The sequence below is a fragment of the Oncorhynchus masou genome, chromosome 18, assembly GCF_036934945.1.
Source record: "Oncorhynchus masou masou isolate Uvic2021 chromosome 18, UVic_Omas_1.1, whole genome shotgun sequence".
NCBI classification, from domain to species: domain Eukaryota; kingdom Metazoa; phylum Chordata; class Actinopteri; order Salmoniformes; family Salmonidae; genus Oncorhynchus; species Oncorhynchus masou.
In genome coordinates this window covers 5,012,130-5,025,056 of record NC_088229.1, presented here as the reverse complement: position 1 = coordinate 5,025,056, position 12,927 = coordinate 5,012,130, and positions in this window count along the sequence as shown.

Genomic DNA, 12,927 nt, shown 5'->3' with positions numbered 1-12,927 from the left:
TATGATGAAAATTACAGGCCTCTCTCATCTTTTTAAGTGGGAGAACTTGCACAATTGATGGCTGACTAAATACAAAAAAATTATAATTATACAAAACGGGCAGAAAAAGCATTATTCATACCTTGTTTTGTTTTTTTGGTAAATGTGAATTAAAAAAATAAATAAAAACTTTCTTTGAACACAGCGGTTTTCATACACACAGCTTGTCCATAATGTGGAGACATATTGGATCTTCATTGAAGAGGTCAGGGAGATGGTGACTGCTGTGACTGAGTACTATACCGCGTTTTTAGAGAAACCGTTTGGTTAATAAAATTATCTGTAACTGTAAGAGACAAACGTATACCAACATGTACCTACCTTTGTGTGCCTTCGGTCATACCTCTAGACACACAAACACACAAGTACGAAGTTCAGTCATTTGCACCCCATACATCTATAACCTTTCATATTTATATATTATATATATTATATATTCACCTCTTCTTACCTCTTCGTTGATTTATATCCATTGAATTGTGACCAATTTCTGTTTTATAAAAATAAATAAATACATTCTGATGGTAATATATAAGGCGAAGGTGTATATAGTGGTGCCTTGCTCAGGGGAGGAATGACAGATTTTTACCTTGTCAGCTCGGGGATTCGATACAGCAACCTTTTGACTACTGGCCCAAAGCTCTGACCACTAGGCTACCTGCTGCCCCGAAGTGACCAGTATCAGGATCAATAGATAGATAGATAATCCTAATGGCAATCAATGATCAACAGCGTAGTGGTAATCATAAATCCTAATTAGATTCATGATGGGGGGGAGGCACGTGGTTGTTTTCCATTTAACAGTCATTTCATCAGGGGATAGAAGCTATTTAAGAGTCTGTTGGTCTGAGCCTTGATGCACCGGGTACCGCCTGCCAGATAGGAGCAAGGAGAACAGTCCACGTCACGGGTGGCTGGGGTCTTTTGGCAGGAAATTCAGCCCCCAGTTGATTCGTTGGGCCATCTGCATCACCCTCTGTAGGGCCTCGCTGTAGTGGGACCGGTGCAGTTGCCATTCCAGACGGTGATACATCCAGTCAGGATTCTCTCAATGGTGCAGCTTCTTCACGACTATGTGGGTGTGAGACGACCACGTTGAGTCCTCAGTGATGTAGACACAGAGGAACTTGATGTTCACTACAGCCCCGTAGATGTCAATAAGGGCGTGCTTCGCCCTCCATTTCCTGTAGTGAACAATCATCTCGTTTGTCTTGCTAACGTTGAGGGAGAGGTTGCTGTCCCGGGAAACACAATGCCAAGTCTCTGACCTCCTCCCTGTAGGCCGTTGGTGATCAGGCCCACCACCGTCATGGATTCGTGTGAGGCCACACAGTCATGAGTGAACAGGGAGTACAGCAGGGGGATAAGCACACACCCCTGAGGCGGCCCCATGTTAAGGGTCAGCGTTTTGATGCCTGCTTTTACAGTACTACCTTGAGTACGCCCATTAGGAAGTCTAGGATATGCCCATCAGGAAGTCTAGGATACGCCCGTCAGGAAGTCTAGGATAAGCCCATCAGGAAGTCTAGGATACGCCCATCAGGAAGTCTAGGATACGCCCATCAGGAAGTCTAGGATACGCCCAGGAAGTCAGGAAGTCTAGGATACGCCCATCAGGAAGTCTAGGATACGCCCATCAGGAAGTCTAGGATACGCCCATCAGGAAAGTCTAGGATACGCCCATCAGGAAGTCTAGGATACGCCCATCAGGAAGTCTAGGATACGCCCATCAGGAAGTCTAGGATACGCCCATCAGGAAGTCTAGGATACGCCCATCAGGAAGTCTAGGATACGCCCATCAGGAAGTCTAGGATACGCCCGTCAGGAAGTCTAGGATACGCCCATCAGGAAGTCTAGGATACGCCCGTCAGGACGTCTAGGATACGCCCATCAGGAAGTCTAGGATACGCCCATCAGGAAGTCTAGGATACGCCCATCAGGAAGTCTAGGATACGCCCATCAGGAAGTCTAGGATACGCCCAGGAAGTCAGGAAGTCTAGGATACGCCCATCAGGAAGTCTAGGATACGCCCGTCAGGAAGTCTAGGATACGCCCGTCAGGAAGTCTAGGATACGCCCATCAGGAAGTCTAGGATACGCCCATCAGGAAGTCTAGGATACAGGCCCATCAGGAAGTCTAGGATACGCCCATCAGGAAGTCTAGGATACGCCCATCAGGAAGTCTAGGATACGCCCATCAGGAAGTCTAGGATACGCCTGTCAGGAAGTCTAGGATCCAGTTGCTGAAGGGACAGGGTAAAGGGTCTTGAGCTTGGTGTCTAGGAGCCCTATAGTATTGAACACTGAGCTGTAGTCAATGAACAGAAACCTCACATAGGATACGCCTTATCTAGGTGTGAGAGGGCTAGGAGTGCTGTTGACAGGGCTGTAGGTAGATACGCCCATAATGGAAGGCTGTAGGTGGATACGCCCATGTAGGAAGGGCTGTAGGTAGATCTCTCTGTAATGACAGGGCTGTAGGGATATATCCCATGTCAGGGCTGTAGGTAGATATCTCTGTAATGACAGGGCTCTAGGTAGATTAGAAGTCTCTGTAATGACAGGGCTGTAGGTAGATATCTCTGTAATGACAGGAAGCTGTAGGTAGATATCTCTGTAATGACAGGAAGCTGTAGGTAGATATCTCTGTATTGACAGGGTGTAGGTAGATATCTCTGTAATGACAGGGCTGTAGGTAGATATCGCTGTAATGTCAGGGCTGTAGTTAGATATCTCTGTAATGACAGGGCTGTAGGTAGATATCTCTGTAATGACAGGGCTCTGGTAGATATCGCTGTAATGTCAGGGCTGTAGGTAGATATCTTCGTAATGACAGGGCTGTAGGTAGATATCTCCATAATTACAGGGCTGTAGGTAGATATCTCTGTATCATTATCATATCATTAGCATAATTATCATTGCATCATTATGGATGCATCAAAAATGGCCCTTTATAATGCACTACTTTTTACCAAAGCCCTAAGTAGTCATTAGGGAACACAATGTCATATATTGTGTGATTTAGAATGCAGCTTCATTTAGAATGTAGAGTGTTACTTAGAATGCAGTGTCATTTAAAATGTAGAGTGTCATTTAGAATATTGTATGATTTAGAATGCAGTTTCATTTAGAATGTAAAGTGTTGTTAAGAATGCAGTTTTATTTAGAATGCAGTTTCATTTAGAATGCAGGTAATTTAGAATGTAGAGGGTTATTTAGATTGCAGAGTGTTATTTAGAATGCAGTGTCATTTAGAATGTATAGTGTTATTAGAATGCAGTGTCATTTAGAATCTAGAGTGTTATTTAGAATCTAGAGTGTTATTTAGAATGTAGAGTATTATTTAGAATGCAGTGTTATTTAGAATGTAGTGTTATTTAGAATGTAGAGTGTTATTTAGAATGCAGTGTCATTTAGAATGCAGTGTTATTTAGAATCAGTGTTATTTAGAATGCAGTGTTATTTAGAATGCAGTGTTATTTAGAATGTAGAGTTATTTAGAATGTAGAGTTATATAGAATGTAGAGTTATTTAGAATAAAGTTATTTAGAATTCAGTGTTCTTTAGAATTTAGAGTTATTTAGAATAAAGAGTTATTTAGAATGCAGTGTTCTTTAGAATGTAGAGTTATTTGGAATGTGGAGTGTTATTTAGAATCAGAGTAATTTAGAATGTAGAATTATTTGGAATGTAGAGTGTTATTTAGAATGCAGCCCAGGGAAATTAGTAATTTAGATTGTAGAGTTATTTAGAATATAGAGTTATATAGAATGCAGTGTCATTTAGAATGCAGTGTCAATTTGAATGAAGTGTAAATTAGAACATACAGTGTCATTTCAGACGTGTCCAACTGGAGTTCTAAACCCACACAGCTTGACAATCTGCACTAAATAGGCAACAGGGTGTAATTTTAAACGCACAACGACAATGATTACAGAAGCTGTGACACTATGCTGCCTTGTGCAGCCCGGTGCAGGAGTGCTGTGTGTGTGTGTGTGTGTTTTTGTGTGTGTGTTTGTTTGTTTGTGCCTGTGGGAATGTGTTGGATAGCAGTGTGTACAGCATGATTTGGCTGAGTACCTCTTCATCACCCCATGGGCCTATAAAAGAGCTTGTGTTAGGGTATTAAACTAAAGCAGCCTGATCCACTGTTTGCTCCAAGGCAGCGGCAGCTGGATGACCATCTGAAAGCTTCATTATGCTCGGGTTGTGATGTTTTGACAAATCCAAAATGCATTTTTGTTGTTGTTTTTATCTCAACGGCAAATGGCACCCTAACCTATATTGTCTTCATGGTGCCCGTATTGACCAGAGCCCTGTGAGGCCTCATCATCAAGTGCACAGTTAGAGGGAACAGGCTTCCATTGGGGATGAACTGTTTTTATACTTCCTGTATTCATGTTTAATCTATGACGTCACTGTTAGTTGGTTTCCTCTGCCTCCTCTGCATTAGAATAAAGAGGCTATTAGGTTGTGACATAACCCATTCAATAACTATTGGCCTTCGCTGCAACACGCTAACTCGTCATAGCTCATTATATACACACACACACGCCCACCATCGGACCCAGTAATTTAGGATACGCCCATCGTTACATCACACCATCGGACCCAGTAATTTAGGAACGCCCATCCCGTTGCTGTGGTCTGTGACACGATAAACCATGAACCAGTGAGTCGTCTGGTTGTTGCCGTAGTAACCCCAAAGCCTACACTTAACCTCTGTTATGTTGTCTCTCCAGCTGTTCAACATGTTAAATAAGATGTTAAACTGAAATCATATCTCCGACACTTGAGAGCAACTTTGGAGCTCGGAACGCGGTAGGGTGCATATTGAGAAACAAGCCCATGGTGGTGTCTTCAGGCGAGTGAATGAACAAAATGCTGTGTATTTCACATATTGACCTCAGTTAAATAGATCTATTAGGGTACAGGAAAACAGATTGACTCTAACCTTTGTGTTCTAAGGAGATAACTAACCCAACTGTTTTTCCTCTCCTCCTCTTCCTCAAAGACAGTGGAGAGGATCTGTGGACAGTGGATGAAGACAACAGTCTCTCCTCTCCTCCTCTTCCTCAAAGACAGTGGAGAGGATCTGTGGACAGTGTCTCAGATGTCTGTAAGCTGTGGATGAAGACAACAGTCTCTCCTCTCCTCCTCTTCCTCAAAGACAGTGGAGAGGATCTGTGGACAGTGGATGAAGACAACAGTCTCTCCTCTCCTCCTCTTCCTCAAAGACAGTAGAGAGGATCTGTGGACAGTGGTTGAAGACAACAGTCTCTCCTCTCCTCCTCTTCCTCAAAGACAGTGGAGAGGATCTGTGGACAGTGGATGAAGACAACAGTCTCTCCTCTCCTCCTCTTCCTCAAAGACAGTGGAGAGGATCTGTGGACAGTGGATGAAGATGGTCTCCTCTCCTCCCTCTCTCTCCCTTTCTTGCTGAGAGACTTCAAGAAGAGGCATTGATCCTCTGTCTACATCTCCGGTCCCCCAGACCACTTCCACTGAGTTTGAAGAAGAGCTGTACCTTGCAGGAATACCACAGGGATCAGTGGTCTCTCCTTCCTTCACCTCTTCCTCCTATTCTCTCCTCCTCCTCCTCCTCCTCCTCCTCCTCCTCCCCCTCCTCCTCTCCCACTCCTCTTCTCAAAATCACCATATGTTCAAACAGGAAGCTGAGCAGTGTTTCACAAATTAGCCCTTCTCAGAACCCATGATGTCACCAGCCTCACATTGACTCAAGCCCAACTGTTCAGTGTGGAATTGCTTTGCCATTAGCGTCGCGTCAATGTGACTTTTTACCTGCTACACGGTGTGTTGTTTTGAGAGCAGAGGAAGAGGAGAAGAGGAGAGGAGCAGAGAGGAAGAGGAGAAGAGGAGAGGAGATGAGGAGATGAGGAGAGGTGCAGAGGAGATGAGGAGAGGAGCAGAGAGGAAGAGGAGAAGAGGAGAGGCTCAGAGGAAATTAGGAGAGGTGCAGAGAGGAAGAGGACAAGAGGAGAGGTGCAGAGAGGAAGAGGAGAGGTGCAGAGAGGAAGAGGACAAGAGGAGAGGAGCAGAGGAGATGAGGAGAGGTGCAGAGAGGAAGAGGAGAAGAGAAGAGGAGAGGAGCAGAGGGGAAAAGGAGAGGAGCAGAGGATAAGAGGAGAGGAGCAGAGAGGAAGAGAAGAAGAGGAGAGGAGCAGAGGAGATGAGGAGAAGAGGAGAGGTGCAGAGAGGAAGAGGAGAGGTGCAGAGAGGAAGAGGACAAGAGGAGAGGAGCAGAGGAGATGAGGAGAGGTGCAGAGAGGAGGAGGACAAGAGGAGAGGTGCAGAGAGGAAGAGGAGAGGTGCAGAGAGGAAGAGGACAAGAGGAGAGGTGCAGAGAGGAGGACAAGAGGAGAAGTGCAGAGAGGAAGAGGAGAGGTGCAGAGAGGAAGAGGACAAGAGGAGAGGAGCAGAGGAGATGAGGAGAGGTGCAGAAGGAAAGGAGAAGAGAAGAGGAAGGAGCAGAGGGGAAAAGGAGAGGAGCAGAGGATAAGAGGAGAGGAGTAGAGAGGAAGAGAAGAAGAGGAGATGCAGAGGAGATGAGGAGAAGAGGAGAGGAGGAGATGGGAAGAGGAGAGCGCAGAGGAGAGGGGAAGAGGACAAGAGGAGATACCAATGTGTTAACCCCCTTAACCAGTCTCCTCAGATGTTACTATACACAATAACCCTAACCTAAACCTAACCCTGACTCCTAACCCTAACCTAACCCTAACCCTAACCCTAAAGAAAACCTAACCCCAACCAAAACTTAACCCTAACACTATCTCCTAACCCTAACTCCTAACCCTAACTCATAAACCTAAACCTAAACATATCTCCTAACCCTAACCCAAAACCTAACCCTAACCCTGACTGCTAACCCTAACACTAACCCTAACCCTATCTCCAAACCCTAACTCCTAACCCTAACAAAACCCTAAACCTAACCCCTAACCTTAACACTAACCCCTAACCTTAACACTAACCCTAACCCCTAACCCTAACTCCTAACCCTAACCCTATATCCTAACCCTAACCCCTAACCCTAACCCTAAAGTCCTAGCCCTAACCCTAAACCTAAACTCCTAACCCTATCTCCTAACCCTTAACCCTAACTCCTAACCCTAACCCCATCTCCTAACCCTAACCCTAACCCCAACCAAAACTTAAACCTAACCCTAACCCCTAACCCCTAACCCCTAACCCTAACTCCTAACCCTATCTCCTAACCCTAACTCCTAACTCCTAACCCTAACACTTAACCCTATCTCCTAACTCCTAACCCTAACCCTAAACCTAACCATAACCCTACTCCTAACCCTAACTCCTAACCCTAACCCCAACCCTAACCCTAACCCTAACCCCCAACCCTAACCTTAACCCTAACCCTAACTCCTAACCCTAACTCCTAACCCTATCTCCTAACTCCTAACCCTAACTCCTAACCCTATCACCTAACCCTATCCCCTAACTCCTAACCCTAAACCCTAACCCTAACTCCTAACCCTAACCCTAACACCTAACCCTATCTCCTAACCCTAACCCTAACACTTAACCCTATCTCCTAACTCCTAACCCTAACACCTAACCCTAACCCTAACACCTAACCCTAACCCTATCCTTAACACCTAACCCTAACTCAAAACCCTATCTCCTAACCATAACCCTAACCCTATCTCCTAACTCCTAACCCTATCTCCTAACCCTATCTCCTAACCATAACCCTAACCCTATCTCCTAACCATAACCCTAACCCTATCTCCTAACTCCTAACCCTATTTCCTAACCCTATCTCCTAACCATAACCCTAACCCTATCTCCTAACTCCTAACCCTAACTCCTAACCCTTATCACTAATTCTAATGTCCCCAGTTGGTCATATTTTTGCTAGTTTACTCTTCTTGTGGGGATTCACACACACACACACACACACACACACACACACACACACACACACACACACACACACACACACACGCACGCACACACACACACACAACACACACACACACACACACACACAGTCTCCCAGCAGTAGCAGAAGCAGTTGAGACATGTTGGCCTTTCTCTCTCAGCTATGTCTAAAACTATTCATCAGGGTGGTCACGGAGGTGTGTGTATGTGCACACAAACCACACACACACACACACACACACACACACACACACACACACACACACACACACACACACACACACACACACACACAAACACACACAAACACACAGAGACGGTTGGAAACATAATGATAGGACAGTATCAACTGTTCTTTGAGCCAGCTTTCTGAAAAGGACAGTTGATTCATGTTAACTATCATTATAGATAATTAACAAGCGTTTAAAATTATAATTGAAATTATATGCAACAATGACAAATAACAAGAATTAATAATAAATGGTTAGTGATAGATTATTAATTAAACATGCAATATGAATTTAGACATGTGCCCCCTGTCTCTCCTCTCTCTCTCTCCTCCGTCCTCTCCCTCTCTCTCCTCATTCTCCCTCTCTCTCTCCTCATTGACCTCTCTCTCCTCATTCTCCCTCTCTTTCTCCTCATTCTCCCTCTCTCTCTCCTCATCTCCCTCTCTCTCTCCTCATTCTCCCATCTCTCTCCCCTCTGTCCTCTCCCTCTCTACCTCCTCATTTTTCCATATCTCTCTCCTCTGTCCTCTCCTCTCTCTCTCCTCATGCTCCCATCCATCCTCTTATATCGTTCTCTCTCCCCTCCTCCATGTCTCATCTCTCCTATTCTCTCTCTCTCCCTTCATGTCTCATCTCTCCTATTCTCTCTCTCTCCCTTCCTCCATGTCTCATCTCCCCTATTCTGTCTCTCCCTTCCTCCATGTCTCATCTCCCCCTCTCTCTCTCCCCCTCCTCCATGTCTCAATTCCCCTATTCTCTCTCTCTCCCCTCCTCCATGTCTCATCTCTCCTATTCTCTCTCTCCCTTCCTCCATGTCTCATCTCCCCTATTCTCTCTCTCCCCTCCTCCATGTCTCATCTCCCCTCCTCCATGTCTCATCTCCCCTATTCTCCCTCTCTCCCTCCTCCATGTCTCATCTCTCCTATTCTCTCTCTCCCTCCTCCATGTCCCATCTCCCCTATTCTCTCTCTCCCCTCCTCCATGTCTCATCTCCCCTATTCTCTCTCTCCCTTCCTCCATGTCTCATCTCTCCTATTCTCTCTCCCTCCTCCATGTCTCATCTCCACTATTCTCTCTCTCCCCTCCTCCATGTCTCATCTCCACTATCTCTCTCTCCCCTCCTCCATGTCTCATCTCCCCTATTCTCTCTCTCCCCTCCTCCATGTCTCATCTCCCATTCTCTCTCTTTCTCTCTCCCTTCCTCCATGTCTCATCTCTCCTATTCTCTCTCTCCCCTCCTCCATGTCTCATCTCCCCTATTCTCTCTCTCCCTTCCTCCATGTCTCATCTCTCCTATTCTCTCTCTCCATCTTCCCTCTTTACAAGTTTTCTCTCAGAAAAATGTAGTTAATTTAATCTGATTGTCATAAGGTTCCATAACGTTGTCCACACAGGGCATCTGAACACACAAAATACATTTGGATGATTTACTAAACATCTTGGGTGTTTTATTTAACTTTTGTACACCGGTCAAAAATGACTGGTCATTAGAAATGTAGGGGTGATGTATGGGTGTGACTACAATGGTGTATACAATTAAGTTCATGCACATGCCCATTCATCAGATGGACACACATCCTCTCCCAGACCTCCACATCAGGGCAGACAGACAGACAGACAGACAGACAGACAGACAGACAGACAGACAGACCCTCACCTTTCACCAACTGTCAGGCATATGTGTATAGGTGGCAGGGAAGTCAGGCGCAGGAGAGTCAAACGGAGTGTAAAATGGAGGCTTTTAATAAAGTCTAAGTAACATGCTCCATAACACTAAATAGACAAATGAATATAAATAAATATGGGTACGAAGACCCGTCACGCACCTATACAACAAACACTACACTGACGATAAACAATCTCTGACAAAGACATGAGGGGAAACAGAGGATTAAATACACAACAGGTAATGAATGGGATTGAAAACAGGTGTGTGGGAAGACAAGACAAAACCAATGGAAAATGAAAAATGGATCAATGATGGCTAGAAGACCGGTGACCCGAACGCCGAGCACCGCCCGAACAAGGAGAGGCAACGACTTCGGCAGAAGTTGTGACACCAACAGAATCTTTCTCCCACGAGAACCACACCTGTTGGTATTCTCACAAACAATCACAACATTGTTTCCGGTTCGGGTTGGAGCGAGCGGTCGCATCTACACTTCGGTCCGCAGGTAGTATAACTTTTCATTACATTTCGTTATAGTACAACGGTTTGATTTGTCTAATCTTAGCAATTTCTTCTTAGCTAGCTACATAGCCGTCTTTGTATCAAAGATAAATTGCATAATTATTGTATTTCGTCGTCCTAACGTATCTGCCCAGCAGCTAGCTAAGCAGCTAGCTAACATCCACTGTCCACCAGCACTGTAGAAACTATTACACTCAACTGAACGACTCGATTAGCGTAGTGTCAGCTAGCTACATAGTTGTCTTCGCTGTCTTCGTATCCAAGATAATTGTGTAGTTTAGAGTGTGTAGACTTAGAGTGATTATCTTAATTTACCGAGGTTAGCTAGCCAGCTATTTGTCGTCCTTAACGTAGGAGATGCTGCTAGCTAGCTAGCCAACAGCTAGCCAAACTCTACCGAATTGAACTTCAACTACCCGGTCAACCCGTCGCTCCACAGGTAGTATCACATTTTCATTTCACTTCATTACAGTACAACGGTTTGATTTGTTTGATCGTAGCTAGCCAGCTACATAGCCCTTTGTATCTAAGACAATTGTGTAGTCTAGAGCGATTTTCTAGGTTAGCTGGCCAGCTATTGTCGTTCTTTTAACGTAGCTAGCCAGCTAGCCCCGAATAGCAGCACTGTAGTAACTATTACAGTACAACGGTTTGATTTGTTTGATCGTAGCTAAGCTACATAGCCGTCTTTGTATCTAAGACAATTGTGTAGCCTAGAGCGATTTTCTAGGTTAACTAGCCAGCTATTGTCGTTCTTTTAAGGTAACGTAACGCAATCAACCTGCTAGCTAGCCAGCTAGCCCCGAATAGCAGCACTGTAGAAACTATTACACTCGACGGAACGACTTGATTAGTGTAGTGTCAACATCGCAGCCACTACCAGCTAGCCTACTCCAGCAGTACTGTATCATTTCAATCATTTTAGTCAATAAGATTCTTGCTACGTAAGCTTAACTTTCTGAACATTCGAGACGTGTAGTCCACTTGTCATTCCAATCTCCTTTGCATTAGCGTAGCCTCTTCTGTAGCCTGTCAACTATGTGTCTATCTATCCCTGTTCTCTCCTCTCTGCACAGACCATACAAACGCTCCACACCGCGTGGCCGCGCCACCCTAATCTGGTGGTCCCAGCGCACGACCCACGTGGAGTTCCTGGTCTCCGGTAGCCTCTGGAACTGCCGATCTGCGGCCAACAAGGCAGAGTTCATCTCAGCCTATGCCTCCCTCCAGTCCCTCGACTTCCTGGCACTGACGGAAACATGGATCACCACAGATAACACTGCTACTCCTACTGCTCTCTCTTCGTCCGCCCACGTGTTCTCGCACACCCCGAGAGCTTCTGGTCAGCGGGGTGGTGGCACCGGGATCCTCATCTCTCCCAAGTGGTCATTCTCTCTCTCCCTTACCCATCTATCTATCGCCTCCTTTGAATTCCATGCTGTCACAGTTACCAGCCCTTTCAAGCTTAACATCCTTATCATTTATGCCCTCCAGGTTCCTCGGAGAGTTCATCAATGAGCTTGATGCCTTGATAAGCTCCTTTCCTGAGGACGGCTCACCTCTCACAGTCCTGGGCGACTTTAACCTCCCCACGTCTACCTTTGACTCATTCCTCTCTGCCTCCTTCTTTCCACTCCTCTCCTCTTTTGACCTCACCCTCTCACCTTCCCCCTACTCACAAGGCAGGCAATACGCTCGACCTCATCTTTACTAGATGCTGTTCTTCCACTAACCTCATTGCAACTCCCCTCCAAGTCTCCGACCACTACCTTGTATCCTTTTCCCTCTCGCTCTCATCCAACACTTCCCACACTGCCCCTACTCGGATGGTATCGCGCCGTCCCAACCTTCGCTCTCTCTCATCCCCCGCTACTCTCTCCTCTTCCATCCTATCATCTCTTCCCTCTGCTCATACCTTCTCCAACCTTTCTCCTGATTCTGCCTCCTCAACCCTCCTCTCTTCCCTTTCTGCATCCTTTGACTCTCTATGTCCCCTATCCTCCAGGCCGGCTCGGTCCTCCCCTCCAGCTCCGTGGCTCGATGACTCATTGCGAGCTCACAGAACAGAGCTCCGGGCAGCCGAGCGGAAATGGAGGAAAACTCGCCTCCCTGCGGACCTGGCATCCTTTCCTCCCTCCTCTCTACATTTTCCTCCTCTGTCTCTGCTGCTAAAGCCACTTTCTACCACTCTAAATTCCAAGCATCTGCCTCTAACCCTAGGAAGCTCTTTGCCACCTTCTCCTCCTCCCTCCTGAATCCTCCTCCCTCCTGAATCCTCCTGTCTCCCCCCTCCTCCCTCTCTGCAGATGACTTCGTCAACCATTTTGAAAAGAAGGTCGACGACATCCGATCCTCGTTTGCTAAGTCAAACGACACCGCTGGTTCTGCTCACACTGCCCTACCCTGTGCTCTGACCTCTTTCTCCCCTCTCTCTCCAGATGAAATCTCTTCTTGTGACGGCCGGCCGCCCAACAACCTGCCCGCTTGACCCTATCCCCTCCTCTCATCTCCAGACCATTTCCGGAGACCTTCTCCCTTACCTCACCTC